This window comes from Silurus meridionalis, chromosome 2 (genome assembly GCF_014805685.1).
Source record: "Silurus meridionalis isolate SWU-2019-XX chromosome 2, ASM1480568v1, whole genome shotgun sequence".
Taxonomy (NCBI): domain Eukaryota; kingdom Metazoa; phylum Chordata; class Actinopteri; order Siluriformes; family Siluridae; genus Silurus; species Silurus meridionalis.
The window spans coordinates 20,767,483-20,788,276 of record NC_060885.1 but is presented as its reverse complement, the minus strand read 5'-3'; positions in this window follow the sequence as shown (position 1 = coordinate 20,788,276).

The window sequence follows — 20,794 nt, the reverse complement described above, 5'->3', positions numbered from 1 at the left end:
CTGTAGAAAGATGTTCATTAAATTGTTTGAAAATAGCTTAATAAACCTTTCCAGATTGATGGGTAGCAACAATTGATTAAGATCATTGCTGATGCCTTTAATCATTGACATTGTGTTAATACTCACCCGAATGCTCCAGCAAAACACTGGTCTTTTATAGAGGTGGTCACACTTGCTGATAATCAATTAATAAAGGTTATTTGATTAGCAGCACCTGACTGCTACTTAGGATGCACTAATTTTATACTTAGTTTTTTACACATAGTTTTTGGCTAGTCTGGGCCTGGTGTAATATGTCCTGTGATGTTTATTTGAGGTTGTATTTACCTGATTTTAAGATTTTTACATGACTGTATAACCCTGACAACTGAGGAAGCATGGACATGTCTTTAAAGTATCACAATGTCAAATATTAAAGAGTCTCTATTATTTTTTCTATCATAGCTTTAGAAAATCACTGAGACCTTCAACTACTTTTGCAATTCTACCAACACTACGCTATCTATAATAACAGGAATGTGTAATAACAGGAATGTGTTGTTGTATTTGCAACATTTTGAAGGTCTATTCTGAGGCTCCTAGACAAGAAAAGTGGAACAAACATTATTTAATAGATGATATTATTTCGATTTAAGTTGATACTTACCTGGAAGCAAAACAAATCAGTTAAACGTATAGTTCTGGTTGAATGATGGTGAGCGAGGATTCAGTATTTCATTACAAATGTATGAAATGCTAATCGTATTCTATTGTAATACCCTCCACTACACACTTGATTTACCGCTACATGGGAATTGCACTTGTGAGGTTGACAGAAAGTTGTATTTTTTTAATGCTTAGGGAATTGCATCATATTCTGATAATTTTTAAAATTCATAGTGCTGTTTCAAAGTGCATTCCAGGGCTATTACTGCTCTTGTGTGTAACACTTGTTCACGGTTCTCTGCTGTCATAACACTCATATGCACTCGCTTACTTATACACACAAAAAAAAACATTCTCTCCAGGACTGCATGTCTCTTAGACACAATAATTTTTAGTCACCCGCTGTTAATAAATACCCTTTTCTAAATTTTCCTAACACATACACAAAACACACAACCAAAAGAGGCCACTTTATTTGGCAAAGTACAACAATCCAAAAAATACAGAGCGGTAAATAGAATTGCATGTGTGTTTGTGTTACATTCAATGTTACGGAACATTGTCATGTTCTGATATAAACAGAAACCCAGTTTGTCTTTACAGTAAACACACACACATACACACACCTGGGAACATACATGGTCTCTCAGGCAGAGGATTGTGACCTGCACAAAATGGAAAAGCATCGAAAACTCAGAAAAGCCATTTAGAAGCAATCTATCTCACAGCAGGTCTCCACACTCGCATACACACACACAAAGAGACATGGAATTAAACACATACAAACCAATGCTTTCTCTACACCTAAACTCAAGAGACTGTATAATTTCTTTTTGTTGTTTTTGGTCACTTAACAGATCAGCAATAATTAAAAATAACCATTCATTTATTGTAGCCCAAAATACATCTTTTAAACTACATATAATATAGAACTACAATTACTTAAATATTGTTTAATATTTACTTACCACTGAGACAGGATTTCAAATAGGCAGTTAAGGGTCTCACACAAGGATCCTGTTTGGTGGTCTTAGGACATTGGGACATGAGGTCCTTGAACACTGACCACCACATTAACCACTGAGCCGCCACTGACTTGAGATATTGCTATGTAGTAATAGCACATAACTCAAAGCAACTAGGTTTCCCTTACAGAATGAGAACTATAATTCTAGTGGTGGCTCATCCACAGGGGTAAGTGGAGCAGAGCCTGATCATTTATATTAGCAGATATAAATATAATAATACCTTATTCACAACCCAATGCATTGTAAATATAGAATAAATTAGTTAAATAGTAATACCTCTTTTGCACCTATTTGATAGATGTATAGATGGCAGTTGTCTGGACAATCTTAAGGCCCTCGGCTCTCTGGCTGTCTACTGGTCCACTTAGCATAAATAGGTAGTTATTATTAACCCATTCATTAGAGTTTCACAAGCCAGTGCACTCTTAGTGACAGTCCCAAGCCTGGATAAATAGGGAGGGTTGAATAAGGAAGGGCATCCAGCGTAAAAAGTGCCGAAACAAATATGGAGATCACACCTCAGTCATGGAGATGTTTTTTAGAGATGGCAGTGGAGTTTTTAACAAGATTGTTTAACAGGATTTTGAAAGGTGAGAGGATGCCTCAGGAATGGAGAAGAAGTATGCTGGTACCGATCTTTAAGAATAAGGGAGATGTGCAGACCTTCAGTAATTACAGGGGAATTAGGTTGATTAGTCATACAATGAATTTATGGGAAAGAGTAGTGGAAGCCAGGCTGAGAGAAGAAGTGACCATCTGTGAGCAACAGTATGGTTTCATGCCGAGACGCCTGATGGAGAAATATAGAGAAGGTCAGAAGGAGTTGCATTGTGTGTTTGTAGATTTAGAGAAAGCATATGACAGGATGCCGAGAGAGGATTTGTGGTATTGTATGAGGAAGTCAGGTGTGTCAGAGAAGTATGTGAGGGAAATGAAAGTCAGTAGGAGTAAGTCAGAGTACATGTGTGTGAATGAGAGAGAGGGCAGTGGAGTGGTGCAGTTGCAGGGAGAAGAGATGAGAAAGGTGGAGGAGTTCAGGTACCTGGGGTCAACAGTACAAAGTAATGGAGAGTGTGCTAGAGAAGTAAAGAAAAGAGTGCAGGCAGGGTGGAGTGGGTGAAGAACAGCGGCAGGAGTGATTTGTAATAGTTGGAAAACTGTAAGAGTGAAAGGGAAAGTTTATAGGACTGTGGTGAGACCTGCTATGTTGTATGGTTTTGAGACAGTGGCATTGACTAAAAGAGAGAAGGTGGAGCTCTAGGTAGCAGAGCTGAAGATGTTGAGGTTTGCGTTTATTAGAGGGACAGCGCATGTAGAATGTTTTGGGGACAAGGTGAGGGAGGCGAGATTGAGATGCTTTGAACATGTGCAGAGGAGGGACATGGGATATATTGGTAGGAGACTGCTGAGGATGGAGCCGCCAGGAAGGAGGGAAAGAGGAAGACCAAGGAGGAGGTTAATGGATGTGGTGAGGGAAGACATGCAGGTAGTTGGTTTGAAAGAGACAGATGTATGGACACTGATGATCCGCGACCCCTAATTGGAAAAGCCAAAAGAAGAAAAAGAAGGTAAAGTTATTATTGAGTTATTAGGGGTTAAAGCATAAAATGCTTTATAGTAGACCAAACATTTTCAGATGCTTGAAATCCTTGGTTTAAAACAAAGAATATGCCTAATGACGTATTTGCTCTACGAAGTTTGCTTTTTTCGTAAAATAGATATATGTTATGAATATACTTTTGTGACCTAATCATAGGTTTTTCGTGCCATTAAAAAAAAGAAACCAGTGTAGCAATGTTTAGTAGACAGAGATTGTTAATTATTATTATAAAACATTGAACTTTTAACTCACCATCGCAATGACTCGCCAAATCGTTTCGAAGTAGGTGGGGTCACTTTTTGAGATTTGAGATTTGTCTATGAGCTCAATCTTTGGTCAAATAAGAAAAAATGAATAGCTTTGCCACTTGGTGGCGCTAAACAAAGAGAAAAACTATTAAACGTCTATAACTACACAACATGATAACTGCCAAGCAGTGTCTCTGTCCAATTAGCCACAAGGTTTTATGCATATCTCAAAAAACATGGCCGCCATCTGCCAATTATATTTGGGCATCTGTTAGACAACGTTACCAGAGGCGTTTTACAGCTAAGCTCAGTGTAACTTGAAGTCATGTTCCTAATGTCTTTTTCCTTATGACCTACAGTACCTCAGTTGCTTGAGCCCCGCTAATCGCTTGCAGCTATATTTATTATTATATTCCGAATGGCCAAAAATGGGAACTGCAACCTGGGTTAACACGCTTATGGGAGGTAGCGTGGGCAGACAGTTAATGATTATGTTGACAAATTTGGTCTATAATTATCTCTGTTGTAATAGTTATAGCAAAGACTGAGTGAAAGAAAAGTTGGATTATGGAAGCCTTATGTCCATACATAAGAAATATGTGTGAAATTCATTTCTCTTTTTAATTTGATTCCCAAATGTTTCAAGCCACTCTAGGGCTTTTTGTATAATTTATAAGATTTTTTTTTAACTTCTTCGCCTTCTTCTTCTTTCGGCTGCTCCCATTAGCGGTCGCCACAGGGGATCATCCGTCTCCATACCACCCTGTCCTCTACATCTGCTTTTTTCACACCAACTACCTGCATGTCTTCCCTCACCACATCCATGAACCTCCTTCTTGGCCTTCCTCTTTTCCTCCTTCCTGGTGGCTCCATCCTCAGCATTTTTCTACCAATATAACTCATGTCCCTCCTCTGCACATGTCCAAACCATCTCAATCTCGCCTCCTTCACCTTGTCACCAAAACGTCCTACATGGGCAGTCCCTCTAATAAACTCATTTCTAATCTTGTCCATCCTCGTCACTCCCAACGAAAACCTTAACAACTTCAGCTCTGCTACCTCCAGCTCCACCTCATGTCTTTTACTCAATGCCACTGTCTCTAAACCATACAACATCGCAGGTCTTACCACAGTCCTATAAACTCTCCCTTTCATTCTTGCAGATACCCTACTATCACAAATCAGCCCTGTCACTTTTCTCCACCTACTCCACCCTGCCTGCACTCTTTTCTTTACTTCTCTAACACACTCTCCATTACTTTGCACTGTTGACCCCAGGTACCTGAAAGTACCACTTCTCCCTGCAACCGCACCACTCCACTGCCCTCCCTCAGATTCAGACATATGAACTCTGTCTTACTCCTACTGACTTTCATTCCTCTTCTCTCCAGCGCATACCTCCACCTCTCCAGGCTCTTCTCAACCTGCTCACTACTCTCAACACAAATCACAATATCATCTGCAAACATCATAGTCCACGGAGACTCCTGTCTGACCTCGTCCGTCAACCTGTCCATCACCACTGCAAACAGGAAAGGGCTCAGGCCCGATCCTTATGCAGTCCAACCTTCACCTTGAACCAGTCTGTCGTTCCTACTGCACACTTCACTGCTGTCACACTGTCCTCATACATGTCCTGCACCACCCTTACATACTTCTCTGACACACCTGACTTCCTCATACAATATCACAACTCCTCTCTTGGCACTCTGTCGTAGGCTTTCTCTTAATACACAAATACATAATGCAATTCCTTCTGACCTTCTCTATACTTCTCCATCAACATTCTCAAAGCAAATATGGCATCTGTGGTGCTCTTCCTTGGCATGAAACCATACTTTTGCTCACAGATGGTCACCTGTTCTCTCAGCCTGGCTTCCACTACTTTTTCCCATAACTTCATGGTGTGACTACTTAAAGATCGGTACCAGCACACTCCTTTTCCATTCCATTCAGTCATTCTCTCACCCTCCAGAATCTTGTTAAACAATCTGGTTAAAAACTCCACTGCCATCTCTCCTAAACATCTTCTTTTCCTTACCAGCTTCTACCGGTATGTCATCTGGTCCATCCAATCTTCTCGTTTTCTGATTTTCCTCATTCATCAGCTGCTCAAAATACTTCCTCCACCTTCTCAACACATTCTCCTCACTAGTCAACACATTTCGATCTCCATCCTTTATTGCTCTAACTTGCAGCACATCCTTCCCAGCTCAGTCCCTCTGCCTGGCCGATCGTTTCAAATCTGTGTCTCCTTCCTTAGTGTCCAACCTCTAATACAGCTACTCATATTCATTTTCCTTGGCTTTTACCACATCCCTCTTTACCTGCTGCCGCATCTCTTTGTACTCCTGCCTACTTTTCTCATCACTCTGTCGATCCCACTTCTGTTTTGCCAATCTCTTTCCCTTTATGCTCTCCTGCACTTCCTCATTCCACCACCACGTCTCCTTGTCTTCCTTTCTATTTCCAGATGTCACACCAAGTACTTTTCTAGATGCCTCCCTCATCACTCCTGCAGTAGTTTTCCAATCACCGACACCTCTTCACCACCACCGAGCCCCTGTCTGACCTCTTCCCTGGACCTCACACTACAAAACCATCCTACAGACCACCATCCAATGCTGTCTAGCTACACTGTCCCCCGCCAACACATTACAGTCTTCAATCTCCTTCAGGTTGTATCTCCTACATAGAACATAGTCCACCTGGGTGCAAATTCCCCCACTCTTATCCCCCCTCACCCCATGATCATCCTTCTTCTAAAAATACATATTCACCACTGCCATTTCTATCCTTTTAGCAAAATCTACCACCATCTGACCTTCTACATTCCTCTCTTTAAAACCATACCTACCCAGCAGCTCCTCATCACCTCTGTTCCCTTCACCTACATGCCCATTAAAGTCTGCCCCAATCACCAATCGTTCATTCCTTGGTACACCATTTACCACTTTATCTAATTCACTCCAGAATCTTTCCTTCTCCTCCATCTCACAGCCGACTTGTGGAGCATAGTCACTGATGACATTTATCATCATCCCTTCAACTTCCAGCTTCACGTTTGTCACCCTATCAGAAACTCTCTTCACCTCCACTACACTCTGTATTCCTCCTTCAGAATCACCCCTACACCATTTCTCTTTCCATCCACACCATGATAGAACAGTTTAAACCCACCTCCACTGTTCCTGGCCTTACTCCATTTCCACTTGGTCTCATGAACACACAACATATATACCTTTCGTCTCTCCATCTCCATAGTACCAACATTTAAAGTACCAACCCGAACCCCCACTCTCCTACACTTCTCCTTTTCCTGCCGTCTCTGTAGACGTCTCCCTTCTCTCCTTCTCCTCCTTCGGCCAACAGTAGCCCAATTTCCACCGGTACCCAGTTGGCTAACAAAACCTGTGGTGGTCGTTGGTAACCCGGGCCTTGACCGATCCGGTATGAAATTCTTATTTGTGATCCGCATATTCAATTTGGCACGTTTTACACTGAATGCCATTCCTTACGCAACCCTCCCCATTTATTCAGGCTTGGGACCAGCACTAAGAGTGCACTGGCTTGTGCCTCCCTAATGGCTGGGTTTAATTTAAACATTTAGCTAAATCCATTTCAACTCAGGTTTATGATGCCTCAAATACAGTTGAACAAAGGTACAATAATTGCTCAGAATGCGCTGCTAGACTTCCTGCTGGATAACTGCATGTTTACGTCCCTTTCGTGAGATGTTATTGTATAATTTACTTAGATATGTTGAAATGACAGTCACAGTAGGCAGGAATGGCAGTGCTGTACCATTTTAAGGAATATGGCCTCTGGTTTGTGAAAATGGATTTTATTTGATATTTCCAAACAAAGCATGGGCATGGAAATGTTAAATGAATTGAAAGAAACAAGCATTTTTTTTTTAAGAAAGAGTAGCTGGTAAAAAAAGGGCAACCATCTATTTGCATCATTGCAATATTCTTTAATATCACAAAATAAAAAAGGCCACTGACTTCTCATACCTTCTGGCCCCTCACCTCTATATTTAGAATTAGGTTTCACCTTCTTTTCTGACCATTCCAACGCCCCCCCTTTCAGTCTCTCTGTCTAGCAAACAGACACATACACACACTATTATAGAGTATTGATTCTTTTGTAGCATTGATTGATTTATTTGTTTGTATGATGCATTGCAAATTTAAGTGCCTGGATGTGAGAAGTCTCAGCCTAAATACAGCCATAATAAAAAAAATATTGAGTTCCGTGTGTGAATGTGACCATGCCAGTGAAGTTGAAACACAATAATAAAATAAACGTTATCAGGTCTGCAATTAGGTAATCATTTAACTACAAACAGTCAACCGTGCCTCATTCTATGGGGATTTTTTTAGCATGATTAGGTTTTAGCAATGCTGTTCACTTTTCTTTTTTTTTTTTCTTCACAGCTTTACTTTGCAATGTCCTCTTACCCAGTGTTTCTTTATTTTTCAACTGTAAATCAGAGATTCTATCACTACTGCAAACACAGGCTTTAAAACACTTTGCCATAACAGGCATTGTGCTGTGTAACCAGTGTCTCGAAACGGCAGACAGGGCTGTGATAGATGTAGTAGCTGACCTGGATGTACACTCTTCTAGAGCACTGAGAGCAGCTGTGTGCTCATCTACTCACATCTACAGAGCTTTGCTTTGTGTACAAACCAATCAGATTAAGCACTTTAATGCAAATGGTGCTTGCAGGTGTGACTCCTTATGTCCGACCATAATGAGAATGAAAAGATTTACTTGTAACAGCTGCCACTGTGAGTCATGGATGTTCTACATGTAGGTAAGAGTGATACTGCTGTGCAGTGGTGAGCCATTAGGGCCAGCAAAGCCTTCACTACTGGCCTAAATACTAAATCACTGACTTATGTTTTAATGATTTAGCATTTTATATGATTATGATTATTTTACATGTGATATGAACTTTGTCTATGAAAACATATCAAATTATTCCTAATAGTCTAATTTCTTTATTTCATAGCTTTTCTCTTGAGTGTGCTGCTTTCAGTAGTGTATGTCTATGTTTCAATCCAATTATATTTCAAACATCATGTGTTGCCAGCGTCAATTAAATCTGCCCTGAAGCCTTCAGAATCCTGTAGCATAAAATACAAGACAATGAAACTTTGATTGCTTTGACTAATCAGATTTCAACATCAGCCCCATCGATCAGCCCAACAATAATGTCAGAATTTTCACGCCTTTTGAATGGATGGTCAAACAGAATACTACTCAGGGCTAGCTAACCCAGTCAATAGTAAACTGCACAAGCTAAGATATATACATGTAGACATAATAGCTGTTTTTTTTCATTCCACAGTGGCTGCCAGAGTAGAAGAAATTGATTTCGCAAATACACTTACAAGGCCATTTTCAAGATGAACATTTCAAGAAAAGCTGGACATCGTGAGGAATGGTCAGCTAACCCTGAAGCTGGTAAACCTGTCCCAGCTGGGGAATGGGTTTGTTGTCCACCACTTTCAATTCAGTAACTACGAGCGGTACCCTTGGCGAACAGCCTCTGAGGAGCACTGGAAATTGTATTTTTGGGAATGGCTGTTATTTGCAGTTGACTGAGTTGGTGTTTGGAAACACTGTGTTTGCAAACTTGAGTTGTCTGTCCAAGGCAGCAGCAAGACACCAAAACACAGACAGACACTTACAAGTAACAGTGCATTTAAATACTTTTTTGGGAAACCTGAGTGGATATATAGCTCAAGGAACAAGTACACAGGGAAACTGAGCTTCACAATGAGTAGGTGGGGAAAAATAGGGAAATATTAAAAAAACTGATAAATTGTTTCATATTTACTGTAACTTCATGTAATTTGAAAGGATTTCTTGCTTTAGTAATGGCATTCGTTCTTGCAGCATGAAATACCTGTCTGTGATGCAATGCTCTGTTAAACTGTGCCTGTGTGCACAATCAAGGCCCATGAAGATATAATATGTGTAGTTGGAAGTAGAGGAAAGCAAGTATTCTGCATAGAGTTCTGAACACAACCCCGCTGAACACTTTTAGGATAAACTGGAATGCCTTTGGCCTCCTCACCTGACACCTTCACACTCAGTAATGTGCTTGAGACTAAATAGGCAAATCCCCACAACCACCATTGAAAATCTAATGAAAATCCTTCCCAGAACGGTGAAGGTGATTATTCCTGTCTTGTGCTTATTTCTTGAATAAATATTTTCAAGCATGGGTGTGATGGTCAGTATTCCACAAACCATTGGCAATATATTGTACTATTAATTTTTTTATTTTAGATGTTTTCTGCTTCTCCTCAATAACAACTGCTTCTACAATTACAGACTATATGTATTATTTACAGTGACCTTTGATATAATTTAGAAATATTAATATTAGTATAAATACTCTTACGAAACAAAAATGTTTAAGAGTTTAAGTTCATGCAATATTTTCTTTTTGTCTTCGGTGATAGCTTAAAACTGTCAGGTAGTTAGTAGGTAATTTTCTTTTTGGAGGTGCATGATTGGTATTTATACAATAGATGTTTACAATGATTTAAATATCTTGTCACGTCACAGTTTCAAGATCTCTGGCTTAATGTTGATTCCTTGTCTCGTCATGTTTTGTTGCAAATGTTTAATAAATTTCCTATGTGATTTAAACAATTGCATTGTATAGCACTCCTGTAAATGTTTGTTCTGTCTGTGGCATAATAAAACCATAAGCTCATTATTATTTAAATGCATTTATATGCTAAATATTTTAAGCAAAATATAATTTGACCATTCTAATACCCATACTGCTTCCATCTGCACAGTTATTGGATTGAACCTTAAAAATGTTTTTCTCCTTTGACCTACATTATGCAGTGTTTTAAACTATGTGGATTCTAGGTTTTACACACCTACAGGTTGGGCATACCAAAGCACACATATACACACTCATAGAGACACACAAAAATGCATAGACACCACTGTTTGTGTTCTGCATTAATAACAGGTTTAGTAGCTCAGAGGAAGAAATGCATCTAGGAACTGGAAGATAAGAAAATTTAGCCACAGTGTTTAGATTCTTCTTCAAAGTGTTTGTGTGTGTGTGTGTGTGTGTGTGTGTGTGTGTGTGTGTGTGTGTGTGTGTGTCTTGCAAAGTATAGTGCATGGAGCAAATGTATTGAGGTCCATAAGTATTTGGACAGCTACACCATTTTTAAAGGATCTGAGATTTTAATGGTTTTATTTTAAAAACATTACAGCCTTTCTTTTCCTTAGTCCAAAATTTTCACAGGCTCAAAATAAATTAGATGAATTAAACTTATGTTTTGACAGATGGAAGAGAATGAAACTCTCAATATATGGTTCAAATTGAATGCCACCATCATTGGGGTGAAAAAAAAAGGAAAACCAAGAAAAATAGATAAAACTTTAGCAATGGCCAAATCAACAATTTGATACATTCAAAGATGAAGGAATGCACTGGCGAGATAAGCAAAACCAAAAGGTCTGGAAAACCACAGAATACAACCTAATGAATTATCCGATAATTCATTCCCTACAACATCTAGCCAATAGTCAAGAACGCTAATGAAAGATGCAGTCATACTACTGTGAAGTACACAATCAATACAACGGATTTACCTCAAGATGCAAACTAAAGGCAACACTTAAAAACTGAAAGGTCAGGTTTAATTTAGCTGGAAAACATTTTAAAAGCCTACACACTTCTGGAACAATATTCTGTTGACAGATTAAACCAAGATTATCAGAGTATAGAAGCTGTAAAGAATAGTATAGAAAAGAAAAGGAAGGGCTTATGATCTAAAGCATACAATATTAACTGTCTGGGAATGTATGAGTGCTAAAGGAACTAGGCTACTGGGGGTTGTTGATGATGTGGCTGCTGATAAAAGTAACAGGGTGAATTCTGAAGTGTACAGATATATAATTGTAGCTCAGAATCAGTCAATGGCTGCAAACTGATAGGACGGCTTTTCACTGACTGATAGATAATGACCCAAAACATGCCACAAAAGCAACCCAAAGCTTCTGAAGTCACATAAATGGAATGGTTTCTAAATGTCATAGTCACATGACTTCTACCCAGTGGAGCATGCATTTCACTTACTAAATAAAAAAAAACTGAAGACAGAAAGACACACATACATGTAACAACTGAAGGTGGTTCAAATAAAGTCCTGTGAAAGGGGAAACTCAGCCTTTGGTGATATCCATGGGATCCAAGTAGAATTGGCATACAAGTACTAATAATTCTAATAAAATTATTATTAGTTTGTATAATTGCTTTTGAACCTGTGCAAGAAAGAGGAACTATGTCAGAAATCGCTGTAATTCCTAAATCTTTGACACGTATTGAATTAAAGATGAATGGTTATCCATTTATAACAGTTTGATTGTTTCATTTCAAATCAATTGTGTTGGTTTTCAGAGGCAATATTACGAAAATTGGGTCCCTTTCCAAATACTTATGGACAGATTGTTTAATTCACTGATTAAATGTACTGAAATCTATATCCCTCTGATACACACATACTGTATGTTTTCAATATATAAATCCAATAGTTTATTAGCAATGCAGCACAATTTATGAGTCACAGAAATGGAAAGTTGAGAAAACATGCACTTCTTTTTGCATGTCCCATGGCATCCCAAATTAAACATGACTCATAATTGTATAATTTTTTCTGGGAAAAGCTAAATCACTGAATTTCAGCAACATTTTACAGTCACAGTAATAATCCAGCCAGCCAACACTGTGCTCTAATAGGTGTGGAGGTCAATTCGCATTTAAGATTTCAGAGTATTTTCATACTTTAAAGTTATGACATTTGATTGCAGAATACTTTTGGGGTCACTGGGATTCTGCGATCTGCTACATACAGCATTCACATTAAAATATATTGTATTAAGCTGAACATCTTCAACAAGCAGTGCAGTGAGTCTCATACATAAGTCTCACACATAATAGTTTTATAAAACTGATGTACTAAAGTTTTATATGTTATGAATCAAGTGCATTGGATTTTTTTATTCAACAATTGACATTTTTGTTCAGGTTCTGTTCTTTTTCATTTAGGAACAGTCATGACCACTGTGGCATTATTATTAGCATGGTGATAAAAAAAGATAGAGAAATGCTATAGAGGACAGAAATTGATTAATATAAAATCTGCAGAACATGAGTGTATAATTGGGGTCATGGTTAATTTGGCTAACATAATAATAGTCATGAATGTATTCACAGCAGAAACACCTGACAATATATTTTAAATGTACCATGTGTCTCAAAACACATAAAAACAGAAACTCTCCCTAACTGTATGGCAATGATGAGAAAGTGTTGTGAGGTTTAATCGCATGCAATTGCTGTAAATGACTGTGCTTGGAGCTTTGGAAATGAATTTGATGTACTGGATAATGGGATCATTCGGATTTTAAGTGCTAGAGCAAAGGCATGCTTAAGGAATATTTAGCATGATAATGAATACCTTCAAATGGTCTGCTATTGGGCATGGGAAGCAGAGGGAAGGATTTAAGACACTATCTAGGTTATTGACAAAATCTAGTTTAATCAAAAAGAAGAAAAGGTGTGAGCCATGCAAAAGTAATATTCCAACTGAAAATCCCCATTTATGCTGAGGAGGAAAATGTGTTTTGAGCAAAAACAAGCTTTGCATGAGAATACTTATTTCTATGCTTTGTTTGTATTAGAAGCAATGTCTGCTCAAGTTCTATATTACTATTAAAAATGGACTCGGATAGGCCATAAGCATGGGTTCATTTTTTTAACTTCCTATCATCCATATACTGTTTGAATTTCTGCTGCGATTTCTATGACTCATGAAGCAGACATGCTGGGACAAAAAAGACGGTACAGCACACGAAACTATTCAGTTTATTTAAAATTGTTAATTATATAAAAGAACAAAATGAACTGCTTTAGTTGTACTTAAAGTGGGTTCATTTAAGATCACAGAAATGTAGAACCTAGTGGTTTTAATGAAAGTGATAGTTGGGCTGGCTTTATGACAGTGGTTTAAATGTCTGCTGCAGCAGACATGGTGAGAATAGTAGATGGTCTTAAGTTTTATCTGCCAGAGCGGGAACTGAAGTGTTGAATCTGAGGTGGGTGTCTTACACAATAACTCAGTTGTGCAGCTATTACACACTAAAATTTACAGACTGATTGTGAGCCGTCTTTCTGAAAAAAAAAAAAACATCGCTAAAATGCTCTGCCTGACTTATTTTGAAGAGATCATTTCTAGGCATAAATCCGACAATATTTTATATGGATTAAATCCAAAAGAATACAGTTTTTCTAAACAATAAAGGAACTACTAACAACACTGTATAATCATTAATCCTGAATAAAAGTAAATTCCAAAATAGATTTTTTTTTTTATTCCCAGGCTGACAATAATTTTAGTTCTGGCTGCAAATGTATTAAATTGATGAATAACATGGAATATTTACATAGTGCTACATATGTGACAATTCTTTGATCAGCCTGCTTTTGTGAATCCTTCTATCCAGGTTGGCCAGGAAACAAACCTGTCAAAGCTCTGCGTAGCTATACTTTGAATCATGCTGTGAAGTGAAATCTTCAAATGACACTGAAGAAGGATGCCCATTTTATAAAACTCCCAGCGAGCCATCATGTCATATATTTCTGAAGACTGAGTGAATGAACCAGTGGACTGGAGCGAAACAGAGGACATAGGTAGGCAGGTACAAAAACTACAAGAAAAGCTACAAGAAACTGGTCCAAACACAGGTTAATCCAAACCAATAAAATACAGTACAAAAAAACAGATTTCAAGTGTCCACCATACATGTACCTGTGAGTAAGCTATTACTATTACTAGTAATTGTTGCAAAGACTTTGGATTTTGTTTCTACTGTTGTGTTTTTCGAATATGTTTCATATAATGTTTGAAACAATGTGTTTGTGCTTGAAACTCTACAATTCTACCGATACATTAATATAAAACACATAAATTTGTTTGTGTAACAGAATTTGAAAATATGCTTAAAAACTAACAGAAGGAATAACTCAGACAATACAACTCAATTACAGAAATGTCTGATATGATGTTAAAATTATGCAAAGCCAGTGGTGTGTAACATTATTTAAAAAAATAATGTTGCAGCTCAACTATGTACCATTTAATCTTAAGGAAGCTTAAATCGGTATTCTCTTTGCTCCATGGTGTGTTTAAATTGCCATCCTGTTATCTCTTCAGTAACTGCACAGAAACAATGATATAAATAATGTTATTTTTGCAAGAAGAGTCATGTTTCCATGTTAACTAAGTGTCCATATGTAAAGAAATCAGATATTCTTTTTTATTTGTAATATTCTGATGGAGCATGTATTCTTCAGTAAGCACACACCCTTGATGCATTTTAACCATGTATATTAAAGTAGCCACTGATCACTTTATGCAATTTCAAGTGTGTGTGTGTGTGTGTGTGTGTGTGTGTGTGTGTGTGTGTGTGTGTGTGTGTGTTTGTCCAACAGCAAAGTTATTTGAAAATATGACTCACTCTATTGTACTCGTGTTAAGACACAATGCAGAGTACATATGATCACCGACTCTGCACTTTAAATTGCTTTTTGCAGTATATAAGGAACATATTGTTTTCATTTCATATTGTTTTCATTGTTTTTCAACAAACTGAGTTTCTACCGCTGCATCATCGAGAGCATCCTGACCAACTCCATCACTGTATAAAATGGAGGCTCCACTGTGTGTGAACGCAAGGCCCTGCAAAGGGTGGGCAAAACCGCCCAACGCATCACTGGTACCCAACTGCCTCTTTCTCATTATGCTCTCCTGCACGTCCTCATTCCACCACCCCGTCTCTTTGTATTCCTTTCTATTTCCAGATGTCACACCAAGTACCTTTCTGGCTGCCAGCACCTCCAGCACCTCCTCACCACCACCAAGCCCCTGTCTGACCCCTTCCCTGAATCTCACACTACAGTCTTCCTCCTTCAGTTTTCACCATCTTATTCTTCTTTCAGTCCTCACTCTCCTCCTCTTCTTCTTCACCTAAAAAAACCATCCTACAGATTACCATCCGATGCTGTCTAGCTACACTGCCCCCCGCCAACACCTTACAGTCTCCAATCTCCTTCAGGTTGGATCTCCTGCATAGAACAACTGTGTGCACCTTCCTCCACTCTTATGTCACCCTATGCTACTCCTTCTTAAAATAAGTGTTTACCACTGCCATTTCCATCCTTTACAAAAATCTACCACCATCTGCCCTTCCACATTCCTCTCCTTACCTTACCTACCCATCACCTCAAATCAAATCAAATAAAATTTTATTTGTCACATACACATACATACAGGTTACGACATGCAGTGAAATGCTTTTTATGACTGTCCGGCATGAGGGAATAAAATGGGGTGAAAAAAATAAAACAAAGAAAAAGAAAGCAGATAAATAAGTATAAAAAATATAAGAATATATAAAGATATAAAGATATATACTGTGTATATATATATATATATATATATATATATATATATATATATATATATATATATATATATACAAAAATGCTCCTCATCACCTCTGTTCCCTTCACCTACATGCCTATTTAAATCTGCCCCAATCACCAATCGTTCATTCCTAGGTACACCATCTACCACTCCATCTAACTCACTCCAGAATTTTTTATTCTTCTCCATCTCACAACCCACCTGTGGAGCATAAGCGCTGATGACATTTATCATCACCCCTTCAACGTCCAGCTTCACGTTCATCACCCTATCAGAAACTCTCTTTACCTCCACTACACTCTTACTGTACTTTTGGTTCACCCCTACACCATTTCTCTTTCCATCTACACCATGATAGAAAAGTTTAAACCCACCTCCAATGCTCCTGGCCTTAATCCCTTTCCACTTGGTCTCCTGAACACACAACATATCTACCTTTTTCCTCTCCATTACATCAGCTACCTCTCTCCCTTTACCAGTCATAGTACCAACATTTAAAGTACCAACTCTAACATCCACTCACCTACACTTCTCCATTTTCTATCTATCTATCTATCTATCTATGGAACATATTCTTCTCTGCTCAGTCCAACACCTTCAGTGTGTCTAATAATGTACACTGTGATCAAATACGGCACAAACACAAAAGTATTTCTCTCTCTCTCTCTCTCTCTCTCTCTCTCTCTCTCTGCACACGCACACAAATATATATATATATTAAAAAAAAATTTTATATATGTGTGTGTGTAGAGAGAGGGTAAGGGGAGACATGACACATGAGAGTAATGGTAGTAGAGTAGTAGAGTAACCTGAGTTGTAATAGTATAAGGAAACAATAATCTCTGATTGAGGTAACTGGATTGAGAAATGGAGAGAACTGGGGTTCTGCATGGCACCTGTTTGATAAGAAGAGTGCGATAGTGGGAAGTGAGGAAAGGAGCAGAAGAGGAGCAGATGATGCAGTTCCTGTCAAGAACTGCTCACATCTGTATTAAAGAGCAGAGCAAGAGATCAGTTACATCACATCACTTCACCATCGAGTCACCGATCATGACAGGAACGATGTTTTGCGCTGCAATTTATGGCAAGCTTATCCTTTTTCAGTGTTCACACCTTGCTTCTGATTCACCTCGTTTCACCACCCACCCACATGCAAACACATTTGCACACACACACACACACACACACACACACACACACACACACACACACACACACATAAATAAATAAATAAATAAAACACTATCACTTACACCTATCATTGCTACTTTAAAATAATTTTAAACTTAGAATTTATACATTCATATAATTTATTCTAAACCTGCTTCAGCTCATCTTCTTATCTCTCTCTCTCTCTCTCTCTCTCTCTCTCTATCTCTCGCCAGGTTTTATTTCTACCTCTGTTAGCTGTAACTTTACAGAACCTAAACCCAACACTTCCTTAGTGTGTGTGTCTATGAACCCCAATCTATCCTGAACAAACACACTGCATGCTGCAAAACATATCTGAGGCCTTTCATGTTAATTTTATCTTCAGCAGAGTAGTGATATGTAGCCTAACATAGCAATGACATGGCAACCGGGCATTATCCACACAGTCATTAACCCTAACCCTAACCCCACACTTACATTTCTGTGAGCATGGCATGGACCTTGGTGTTAAATGCAGCTGGGAAACGATTGTGAAATTATTTGTAGCAATACCTACAAAATAAAAAATAATTAAATTACACTTACATAAAAAAAGCTATTCCTCTTAACAGCTATAATTGCTTCACACAATTTTCTTCCAGCCTTTTCTCAGATGTTCTGCTGTGCCTTTTGTACAACTTCCCACAGGTTTGTGCAGCTGATTAGGCACCTCACTTGAAACTTTTGATCCAATTCCTCCCTGTGCAGCTCAAGTGGGTTAAGCTTGGAAGACTGCCATTCCATTACAGGGAGAGCTGCCTCTTCCTCTGCAAACATGCCCTGTGCAGCTTTGAGGGGTGTCTAGGATTGTTCAAAATCAAATATCACTCCGAAATGTAAAAAAAAAAAAGAGGTAAGATATCTTCAATTGTGTGTGATATTGGCTTTATATATATATATATATATATATATATATATATATATATATATATATATATATATATATATATATATACACACATATATACACGTATACATATAAATAGGTTGATACAAGTTATGACAGCTGCCTGGGGAGAAAACAGGGTAAAAGAACTTAGAGGGCACTGAAGAGTTACAATATGCATATTAACAATGAAAAAAGTCCCAGGAGTGAGGCCCTAGATTACTTAGAAAGCAGTTTAGGAGTTTATAGTTTAGCTCATGATATATCAAGCAAGCAGGTTTGTTGGTTATTTTGAGAAGAATTAAGACAGATGCTTGAAAGTTCTAGAAATGTTTGATGGTTTAAGTTATAGTTTTATGCTTGTGAAATGTTCTTGTAATGTGCATGTTGTAGTATGCACAATCCTGATCCCATTGCACTTTGGGTATGCTTGTCTTTGCAAGTAGGGCTTTGGATGCAGAAGCTGAATGGAATGTTTGAACTTTTTCTGTCGATTAGTCTGGCAGACGTTCGTAAGCTCACCATGACACACAGTTACTTTCATTTGCCCCTCTCCCACACTCAGGCTTTCATGTTTGAGTCTCATCAACAGAAAGCATAAATAATGGGGAAAGTGTTTTTTTCTCTTAGATGTTTAATGTTTCATTGATGTGACCATGACAACTATCCATCTCTAAACCAGGTGTAGGTGTTGTTGTAGTTTTGTTGTTTTTGTTTGTTTCTTATGAACGATCATTCATTTGGTAAAATAGAAAGAGAATATGTAACAGGCTTTCTTCAGACTCTCCTCTGCGGCAGTGGACTCTGAGCTTTGATGTTGACACATAAGCTGAGTAAGGAGAGAGTGGCTGTTAAAAATAGAACCGTTACACAGCCACAGTGCTTTGAGCAACAGTGGATTTCTGAGGAAGATAAGCATGAGTTTGAGCCAGTGTTAATCATAATGCCCTGATGAATGGCTGCAATCTCGAATAACCCATAAACGGCATCACCTTACAGTGATATTGATGTGTGTGTTGGATTCCATGTGTTGGGGGATTAGACAGAGCGAGAACAGAGAGTGAGTCTGCTATTATGCCCAATTATGAAGGACTTGTATTATTTTCAATTAGCACTGAGTTAATGGCATTAGGCTTAATGATGATTAGCACAAATGAGAGGAGAGCATTAGAGGCTAAGTGAGCACTGTCCTGAGGAGAGCAAGTGTTAGTAGCATAGTGAGACAAAGAGAGAAATGAATTGCAATTCAGCTGACAGCTGTCTAGCTGCCTAGTGCATTCAACTTTCTGGTCCTGTGATCACTGCATTTCAGCTCTTTTAAACTTTGTGATGAGAGTATCTGATCAGTTGTTTCAGACTGTGTTGCCACGTGTGTTGTGGCAAAACAAATACTGATGTTTGATCTATATATCCCCTTAAACCATTTGCGAAGAGTTGGTAATGATAAGTGTGACGCAAAAATGTGACAGACAAGATACACACAAGCACCACTGCAGCCCACACATTTCTTATTGAACCACTTTCTCCATCCAATTCGACCTTCTATATGTCCCCATCTCTCTCTCTCTCTTTCTCTCTCTCTCCATCTCTCTCTCACACCTTCTCGTTCTCTGCCTGTTCCTGTGTCTGCCTACATCCTGTTGGCATCTGATCATGTCCTTGACATCAGTCACCATAAGTCACAATCAAAGCGTCATGCTGATGATGCGTAGCTCAGCAAAGGACCCTGGGTAAGGACCTATCCATCACTCTGTCCATCCAGCAAACAACTCGCAGCTAAAGGACACGCTTTCCTACATCCTCTACTACCAGCCTTCAGGTAGGTCTCATTGGGAAAAAACAAGGTGCTGTACAGACACTAGCTGACAGAAAATAATTTGTCATTTTGATCAACAACTAGTACTTAGTTTAAGAAGAATAGATTATACAATTAAAGCTGGGTGTCACTGGGTTACAGTCTGAACAGAGTTTTACTAATTATTCCAAGGTATCCTCCCTGTTCTCTGCTTCCAACCCACTTGTCAAAAGCCAGAACATGAACTGGATGATCCTTAGGTTTGTGAATCCAGTGTGTATTCCTGGCTTGAGCCCAGTGTTCCCAGGCAGAATAAAATTGTAAGAGAAGACAAATGAATATTAAACTAATACAGTACTACTATAATTGTGTTTCTGCTCCCCATCAATCCACATGCATTTTACACAGTCACTGCTTTTATAATTAGGCCCTACAACACTAAAAAGACCGATGCTTTCATTTTAAAGATTAAATATAAGCCCTTGTCATGCTCAATACCCATCCTCATCATTTTGATCCAAAGTTTGGGAACACTGCCTTTTTTAGAATGTTTCTAAAAAATATTTGCATTTTACATTTATTTATTTCTATCCTAAAGTTGACAGTTTGGTGGTACTGGGATTTAAAAATCAATAAAATCAATTGTTAAATATTTGTATTTTTAATTTTTTAATAGAGATAACATAGTTGACATAATTTTTTACATATATGATTTACCTTTTCATGAAGTATACCTTAAATATACTTCTGTAAAAATACAAATTCTTCTAAAATGTTTCTCCATAAATAAATGAAATAAAAAGTACTTTAGATATTGTTTTGAGTACTACAAAATTACGTTTTAATTATTCAAGTGTCAAAA